The sequence below is a fragment of the Aethalodelphis obliquidens genome, unplaced genomic scaffold, assembly GCF_003676395.1.
Source record: "Aethalodelphis obliquidens isolate GAN/ISIS:26980383/991018 unplaced genomic scaffold, ASM367639v1 scaffold70, whole genome shotgun sequence".
In the NCBI taxonomy this organism is placed as follows: Eukaryota; Metazoa; Chordata; class Mammalia; order Artiodactyla; family Delphinidae; genus Aethalodelphis; species Aethalodelphis obliquidens.
In genome coordinates, this window is record NW_020838014.1 from 6,934,021 (window position 1) to 6,943,556 (window position 9,536).

The following is a 9,536-nucleotide window of genomic DNA, read 5'->3' on the forward strand; positions in this document are numbered from 1 at the left end:
AGAAGGGACCACACCTAGTTTAATGCTCTGTTGTGCCATCTTGAAATTATCAGATTTTTAACAAGGAGCCCCTCATTTTCATTTTGCACTGGACCCCACCTATTATGTAGTGGTCTTGACTGCAACCAACAGAAATAATAATCTTTGGCTTTGGATAACACCCCTTTACATTTTCAAAGTGTCTTCACATCTCTTATCTCATTTGATCCTCATAATTAAGCAGTCAGAAAAGAAGAGAAAGCGGTAGAGAAGATGTCACCTTGAAGACAGAAGAAATCTGAGTTCAAATCTAGGCTCTGCAGTCGTCCTGGGCTAGTGATTTAATTTCTCTGATCCTCAGCTTCCTCTTCTGTAAAACAGAAGAGGTACTACCGGCCACATTAAAGCAGATGTGATAATTATGCAAAATATATGTGACAGTGCCTGGCGCATGGTAGACACTGAATAAGTCTCTACCCTCTTCTCTTCGAACTCTTCTTTCTGTCCCCTGACTCTCCCAATTTGTAAAGTATAAAAATTAAAACTGAGAGGTTGAAATGCTCTGCCAAGTGTGTAATTCTGCATCCTCTGAAAAGTAAAGTCAAGCTGGGATTAAATGTACAATGATTTAATTAGGAGAATGCCTTTGTGAGTGAAATGGAGAAGGAGCCAGAAAAAAGATGGAAGAGCTGTCAGACCAGGAAGCAAGTCTGATTCTGAGTTAAAGGGAAAGCAAGAGAAAGTTGGGTGAAAATTTCCTAGACTCCCGTACCATTTAAGGAAGATGCGGCAAGGCCACCGGGGAGTCCTTGGGCTAGCTAGAGTCAGCCGTCAGGAGAATCTCACATCTCCCAGGAATGGTCTCACCTTAATATCCTGGCCACACACCATCCTTGGCTGGAGCAGCTCATGCAAGGCACAACCTCAATACCAAACATACTGTGGATTTCAGGGTGCAGCATTTAGACCCTTGGTCAATTATTCTACCTCTGTCTGGAGGGGTGTGAGATGCATTTTCATGGCCACCACATCAAACTTCACAATGAGTTGATGCCCAAGCCAGATACACTCTTGACTCTTACCTGCAAGGAATTCAACTACCCCAGCATCCTCCTGGAATGTGAAGGAAATTGTTTTTGAGCCATTGCTTTCTCAAAGAGCAGGACAGCTTTCTGTTAGAATCGGCAATTCTGCCTCTGCTCCTGGACAGAGAGGGTCTGTCTGCTGAGGATGCCTTTGTCCTGTCTCTCTGAGGAAGTGAAACATTACTACAGAACGTTTCTGTGGCCACTCAACTCAACTATGAGTTTTTGGAGCCCAGGAGAGATTTATGCAGTCATGGAGACATAACTCCATTCAGGGTTATCCAGGGGAAATTGTTCAAAAATTATCTTTTGACTGCAATGGTCCATGAAATAATTTAAAGGAAAGGAATGGGAAAAAAAAAAGAAAGAAGGAAGGAAACAGCAGTGAGGGAAAAGGAAAGCAACTTCTTTCTTACAAAGAACATTCACATATATCACAATGTTGACCCATCACTCTGAGAAGCAGGTGAAGATAGATCGAGTGATATTATTCTCATTTTAAAAATGTGGAAACTGAGATTCAGAAAGGTTAAACCACTGGCCCAAATTTCCATAGCTCGTAAAAGGCAGAGCTGGAACGCCAGCCCCTGCCTTCTGCTCTCCTCCGGGAAGACTGGGTCTATACAACACAAATAAAGGCCTTCAAGTGAATCATAGAAAATGTTAGTCATTTGTAACTGTTAGTCTAACTGCAAACCGTTATTCTGGCAATTCAACACTGTCCCCCAGTTCCATATACACCCTCTCAAGCTTTCTTAGGGCTCTAGAGCCCAGGACATATAGTCACTGCTATCATTTGTAGGAGGGAGAAGGGAAGATGACAAAAAGCAGAGTCAAACTTAATTAATCAAGAGTAAGCAGATGGTGGGCAGAGGAGAAGAGGAAGAAAGAGAGAGTAAGTGGTCTAGGCCTAAATAGGCATGAATCCAAATAAAGGAATGTTTTCAAAGTAAATTCACTTTTGCTTTGCTGTTTTCACCTAAGTGAAGTTTTAGTAGAAATTCTTCAAACATTTGCCTTCAGGAACAAAAATTATTTATAATACATGTTTCTTGCTCACTCAACTGTCCCTAATTCAGAGTTTTTAATGCTGAGAACAGGGTCTGAAATTTAGTTTACTTCTCTAGTACACATTGAGAAAGATGATTTAAACTGATTAGTGGGGGAAAATAACAAGAATATGGGGATATTTTATATTAATCCATTTCAATGAAAAATAAAATTTATTTACCCATTTAGAGCACTGACTTATTTACCAAAAAAGGAAAGGCTTGTTCACTAAAAACAGACATAAAAATAGGTAAGATTTAATCAGGTTGAAAATGATAGAATAAAACCAACTTCTTTTTAAAAATATTGTTTTATTCATTTTTGTTTGTTTGTTTGTTTGTTTGTTTGTTTTGCGGTACACGGGCCTCTCACTGTTGTGGCCTCTCCCACTGCGGAGCACAGGCTCCGGACGCGCAGGCTCAGCGGCCATGGCTCACGGGCCCAGCCGTTCTGCGGCATGTGGGATCTTCCCGGACCGGGGCACGAACCTGCGTCCCCTGCATCAGCAGGCGGACTCTCAACCACTGCGCCACCAGGGAAGCCCGTGTTTTATTCATTCTTAATTCCTAATTCAGTCCAGCTTTCTTATATCCTACTTCCTCTTTACCAACACCACCACGGCTTCACACATACCCTGCTCAGTTAATCTAAATTAAAGAAATTTTGTTGTGTTTGCATGGTAAATTTGTAGAAGCCTATTTCCATCCATAATGCCAAGTGAGAAAGTGAAGGCCCATGGCGAAATCTAATACAGGCATTGTGCCTTTATTTTCCCCCGCAAAAATCATAGAACCAAAGCTTCTACCCAATTTGGGAGTCCCCATGACAATATCCTTCAAAAGTACTACTGTCTCCATAGGAACTCTCCAGGGATAAAGACTTCTTAGCAATGCCAGGAGTCATGACTTTCTCGAATGAATGACTCCAACATCTAGAAAATCATTTCTTTTACTTTAAGTCAAATCAACTCTTCAATTATTGGAAGATATTTATCCCAGCACCCATTCGTCAAGTTACACATAAACAGTTCTGTCAAACTCACATGACATCCATAAAGAGATTGGCCCCATTTCTTGAAACATGAAACTTGTCCTTATTCTTGAGTGTAATACAGAGATCTGAACTGTTACACCACTGAATCTGTCTTTCCTTTCTTTAAAATGGGGTTACTAATAGTATCTACCACATAGACATGTGTTGAATAGGAAAAGACATGATCCAGACTGAAGTGCTTACCAGCATCTGTGTTCTGTTCATCCTCTTGGGCACACAGCTGGAATATCAGTTCCAGTTTCCCTTGCAGTTAGAGGAGGCATATAACTGAGTTCCAGGCAATGAAAGGTGAGCAGAAGCAACAAGTACCACGTTCAGATCTGTTCTGTTTCCCCCACCAAAATTTCTTGTGTGTGATTTTCCTTCTCTTTTTCCATCTGCTTGTTGAATGGACAGGATTCCAAGAACCTAGAGAAGGATGGAACCACAAGATAGATAGAGCCTGAGTTTCTGCATGACTGCATCCCTTCACCCCCATCTCTCCCCTGACCCACAAAGGTGTGTCACATAAAGAATAAAATTTTATTATATTGTCACTGAGATTTTAGAGTTGTTTCAGCCATTAGCCTAATACTACTTCTATGTATATTAGACTAATTCATTCATGTAAAAACACAGTGCCAGGTACAGAAAAAGTACTTAATAAATATGAGCTACTCTTACCACTAACAGCACCTTTATCACTACTACTGCTGCAGTTACCCCTACTACAGACGTAGTCTGACTGCAATCCAATCAATGTATTATTTCACTTGGTCCAATCACTTCCGCCTGAAATCGAATCTACTAGTTCAGGAGCCACAGCAGACTTTGACTTAAACTGAAATTTCAGTCAACAGCTCTAAGAAGAAAGATCCAGATCTGTTTTCACATGTGCTTCTTTCAACATAGTTCTCCCGCTTTCTGTATTTTCAAGAACTGAAAATTTTCAAATTTTAAAGTAAAAATAAATAGGCACCTTCGATAGTTTTGCTGATTTTCATTATCGGTCCATTTTGAAGATGGGCAATATATTTTTGAATCTTTATAATTTCATTCAGTGTATTATTTTCCTCTTTCAGTTTTTATATGTGCTCTGGATTTTCCTGACTCATAATCTGTTTTCATCCAAATTGCTGATAAAGATGTCAATGAGGATAAGACCAAGTAGAGAACCCAGGACATAGCCTTACGGGTTCCCTCAAGAATCGAGAGGGGTCTACTCATCAACAGTATTATCATTCTTTCCAAGTGTCACCGTTTTGTGCACAAAATATCTTGAAATCCTTGTCAAATGACACATCAACAGTGTGATTAGCTAATCCACAGCATTCACCTAATCAATTAGTTTAGTGATTTGAGATAAAAGTTAAAATGGGATTTGCTTGGGATGACTTTTTCCTAACAATCTTGGGCTGACTTCTAGTAATCATTGCTGTCTTTTCTAAACACTCTCAAACCATCTGATGATTAATATATTATAGAATTTTGCCTGGGTTTGACACCAAGTCTATAGTATTGAAACTCTCTTCCAACTACTCTTTCAAAATAATGACACTTGCCCTTCTCCACTTTTTCTAGGACCTCTCTCAATATTCGTGATTTCTTAACCATGACCAACAACAGTTTCCTCATCTCGTCTATAAATTCTTCTGGTACCCAGGGTACGATTCATCTTGATCTAAAGAACTAAACTTACTGACACCTGAAACTCCATTCCCTTAGTCACAGAAAGCACTTGCAGCTACCAAATACTGTAACCACGACTACAAATAATCCCAGAGATAGGTCAGGAAACTCTATCTTACTTCTGGAGTACCTCCAGGATGAGAAACCCGTGTGTCTACTTAGTTACGTGCTCAGAGTCTGCTATGTGCCAGGCATTTAACACACATACTTCATTTGATCCCAACCATCAGAACTGAGGTTCAGAGAAGAAAGCTGACCAAGGTTACGCAACGAGAGTCAGGCTGAGTCAGGAGTCAAACCCAAATCTGTCCAACTCCAAAACGTATGTTTCGCCCACTGAGCCATGCCTACCTTCTCACTAGGACTCTAATTCTGTCTTCCCATCTATCTTGGCCTTCAATTTCCTTTTAATTATATCTGTTCTACACTTTACAGTTAAGATACTTCTCCTTGGTGAAGAAAATGAGGACTTGTCAGAAACTGAGGTGTTTTCTCCCTTTCACGTCTGCCGTACATTCTAAGTATTCTCCAAATGACTGAGCGTGTTCTAGCAAAAGGAGCTTTATCCTTCTTTTCACAAGCTTCTTATTCTGCACATTTATGTCAACCCCAACCTCACCCCCACTCCATTTTTCACCTAAAATCCCTTTGATTGTGTTGGTGAGACTTGGTTCCTCAGGACAAGCCTTCTGCTCCTTATCAGAAGTTAAAATTTCTTATATCAGTCCTATTTTTTGAGTCCCATCCTCCCATTCCCTTCTTGCTATGCTGTCCTGATCTTCGACTGGAAAATTCATCTCAGTTTCTTCCCCACCCTCCTTCAAGTGCATACTATACCCTCATGGACTTATAAGCGAAAAACATAGCCGTCAACTAACTATCTTCTGGTATCAGCCAATGAACACTCTAAGTCTCCCTTTACCTGGAGGCATTTCAGTTTTGGAAGGGACTGATGAAGTGAGGGACAATGATTCCAGGTACAACTTCTAGAGAGAGAATGTGCCTGGGTCCAAATCCTGACTTTACCATCTACTACCTCTGTGATCTTGGCAATTTACTTAACCTCTCTGAGCCTCAGTTTATTCATATGGAGAATGGAGATAATAATTCTGCTAGGATAAATGTTAGCTCTTACTTATCATCAAGTGTATCTTAATGTTGGCATTTTTGCCCTCTAGGTAAATGAAAGAATAAATATTTGAGAGTTGGGAGCCCTGAAGTTTGCCACTAAATTCATACTGTGTGAGTGGTTAGCTCATCTGCTTAGAAATAAGTAGCAACAGAATTTCTGAGTTGTAAATGTCATCACAACCAAACCAGAGGCCTGCAGTTACAGACTCAAATGCCAGTGGAGCAGACCAGATGAAGACTATCAAACTGGAGAGCTCATGACCCTTCTGAAGACGGCAGCCCTATCTGGCACCAACATGAAACTGTGGCCTCAGTAGTACCAAATCTTTGCTTTTTCCCCCAAAATACCAGAAGTACAGACTCTTCCGTAAAACCTTCTAATTTTTAAATGTTGGCAAATTATTTTTTAAGTATTTAGCATCTTACATGTTTACTGACAACATACCAGCAGTTTGAACCTCTGGCCTAAAGCCTGAAGTTTGAAGCCCCACTCCCCTAGTTATAGAAAGCACTTGTAGCTATCACATGCTATAACCATGACTACAAATAATCCCAGAGATAGGTCAGGAAACTTTATCTTATTTATGGAGCACCTCCAGACTGGGAAACCTGCGTGTCCACTCAGCTATGTGCTAGAGTCACCCTTTTTTTGCCACAGATATTAATTTACCACAAGACTGCTCTTGTCAGATCCTCCAGAATCTCCAGGTCAAATTCCTGGCCCATCCCAAGATTCCAGGCACTCACCGGTGATCTTATCTATGGTGTCAATTTCTAATGGTGCTGAGATTAAGAACCTGGTGAAACAGTTGCCAGACAAGCTGTTGCTAAAATTGTCTATGTATGGTTAGAGGCAGGGAGAACCCCGCCCCTGTCCTGCGCATCTGTGGAAGAGAGGGGGAGGTTACTGGAGCCAGCACCTAATGTGCTCACAGTCAGGTCTGCTGAAGCCCACAAGATGACCCATTTGGGGAAACCAGGGCTGGTGGCAGCTGCTGAGTAAGCCTTGCTCATTGGAGGATTATAAGAGAGCTGGAGAAGCCTTGATAAGTCACTATGAGTCAAGTCTATCTTTGGAATATTCAACAAATTTTCCAGCAGATTCAACCCATAAAGGCTAGAGCCTAAACTTATCCAACTTTTAATGCATACAAGTGGCCAAAATGTATATTTTTAAAAGTTTATTTCAGCATTGTCTGGATTCACAAAACAAATAAATAAAATAGAAGCAACCTAAATGTCTATCTGTAGAGAACAGATAAAAATATAGTAAATCATACTACGAAGTAGTATAAAGGCAGCTATGGGATAAATGAAATTAATTTTAAAAAGCTACCTATAGAATAAGACATATGGTACTAACACTTTGGGGTTAAAAATATTAAAAAAAAATAAAGGAAGGAAATAAAAACCTATGAGAATATATGTGTAAGTGTGAGTAGATATGTGAGTATGTGGGCTGAAAAGACTTAGGAAAAGACTCTGGTAAGATACATACTAAAGAATCAACAATAGGATGCCAGGAAAAAAATATTTTTATTGAATATATGTTGGCATATTATTTTGTTAAAACAAACAAGAAGTAATTTTATAAATTAAAAAAATGGATATGTAAAGAAAATATTTAATCCTTATCAGATCAAGTCAACTCATTATTAATTTAGTACCTATTGTGACTCTAACAGGTGCTGCATATCATCAAAAATATAAAAGAAAAACTCCTATCCTCAAGTGTTATAATCCACCAGGAGAATATATATATATTTAATACTACTCAAACCCAAATAATTTAGTCCTTCTCATTTCATCAATAAAAGAAAGTTAGTAAAGCTGTCACTGTTTGCAGATGACATACTATATATAGAGAATCCTAAAGATGCTACCAGAAAACTACTAGAGCTAATCAATGAATTTGGTAAAGTACCAGGATACAAAATTAATGCACAGAAATCTCTGGCATTCCTATACACTAATGATGAAAAATCTGAAAGTGAAATCAAGAAAACACTCCCATTTACTACTGCAACAAAAAGAATAAAATATCTAGGAATAAAACTACCTAAGGAGAAAAAAGACCTGTATGCAGAAAATTATAAGACACTGATGAAAGAAATTAAAGATGATACAAATAGATGGAGAGATATACCATGTTCTTGATTTGGAAGAATCAACATTGTGAAAATGACTCTACTACCCAAAGCAATCTATAGATTCAATGCAATCCCTATCAAACTACCACTGGCATTTTTCAGAGAACTAGAACAAAAAATTTCACAATTTGTATGGAAACACAAAAGACCCCGAATAGACAAAGCAATCTTGAAAACGAAAAACGGAGCTGGAGGAATCAGGCTCCCTGACTTCAGACTACACTACAAAGCTACAGTAATCAAGACAGTATGGTACTGGCACAAAAACAGAAAGATCAAAGGAACAGGATAGAAAGCCCAGAGATAAACCCATGCACATATGGTCACCTTATCTTTGATAAAGGAGGCAGGAATGTACAGTGGAGAAAGGACAGCCTCTTCAATAAGTGGTGCTGGGAAAACTGGACAGGTACATGTAAAAGTATGAGATTAGATCTCTCCCTAACACCATACACAAAAATAACCTCAAAATGGATTAAAGACCTAAATGTAAGGCCAGAAACTATCAAACTCTTAGAGGAAAACATAGGCAGGACACTCTATGACATAAATAACAGCAAGATCCTTTTTGACCCACCTCCTAGAGAAATGGAAATAAAAACAAAAATAAACAAATAGGACCTAATGAAACGTCAAAGCTTTTGCACAGCAAAGGAAACCATAAACAAGACCAAAAGACAACCCTCAGAATGGGAGAAAATATTTGCAAATGAAGCAACTGACAAAGGATTAATCTCCAAAATTTATAAGCAGCTCACGCAGCTTAATAACAACAAACAAACAACCCAATCCAAAAATGGGCAGAAGACCTAAATAGACATTTCTCCAAAGAAGATATACAGACTGCCAACAAACACATGAAAGAATGCTCAACATCACTAATCATTAGGGAAATGCAAATCAAAACTACAGTGAGATATCATCTCACACCAGTCAGAATGGGCATCATCAAAAAATCTAGAAATAATAAATGCTGGAGAGGGTGTGGAGAAAAAGGAACCCTCTTGCACTGTTGGTGGGAATGTAAATTGATACAGCCACTGTGGAGAACAGTATGGAGGTTCCTTAAAAAACTACAAATAGAACTACCATATGACCCAGCAATCCCACTACTGGGCATATACCCTGAGAAAACCATAATTCAAAAAAAGTCATATACCAAAATGTTCATTGCAGCTCTATTTACAATAGCCCGGAGATGAAAACAACCTAAGTGTCCATCATCGAATGAATGGATAAAGAAGATGTGGCACATATATACAATGGAATATTACTCAGTCATAAAAAGAAACAAAATTGAGCTATTTGTAATGAGGTGGAGAGACCTAGAGTCTATCATACAGAGTGAAGTAAATCAGAAAGAGAAAGACAAATACCGTATGCTAACACATATATATGGAATCTAAGAAAAAATAAATGT